Genomic DNA, 496 nt, shown 5'->3' with positions numbered 1-496 from the left:
GAAGTGCTATAGTATATGTAACATATACTATAGTGTTTCTAGTAATAGAGTGCACCCGGGTAGGGAATCTGAACGCACCCTTGAGTGGTGTATCCAATGTTATATATCTCTGTGATTAACTTGTCCGATTCAGCAGAATGTAGAGGGCATTTAAATAGAACGTGATATATATTACTTTGTCTGGTTTCGCATTCGCACGTATCCTCTTTTATAATGTTCTTATCCTTTAGGTGAGTGTTCGTACGTATATGGTATGATTGTACCTTGCCATCAACGAAATAACATCACGCTTGACAAATTTGAGGTCGCTGAACCATGGTTTATTGGCTAGATTCGCAACTTTCAGACGATATCTGATACCTTTCCACTTAAATTGTTTATTCAGTACTTTGTGAGATAACCTCATGAAATCGCTTTTCAAGCTTGAAATGAGATCATCGATATATATAGTCTTGCTAGGATCGATTCTGTCACGATTTGTGGCAGATTTTGCTAA

The sequence above is a fragment of the Odontomachus brunneus genome, unplaced genomic scaffold (assembly GCF_010583005.1).
Source record: "Odontomachus brunneus isolate Ranch 3 - 2012 unplaced genomic scaffold, Obru_v1 Obru_scaffold_041, whole genome shotgun sequence".
Taxonomy (NCBI): Eukaryota; Metazoa; Arthropoda; class Insecta; order Hymenoptera; family Formicidae; genus Odontomachus; species Odontomachus brunneus.
Note: the sequence above shows the minus strand (reverse complement) of the source record.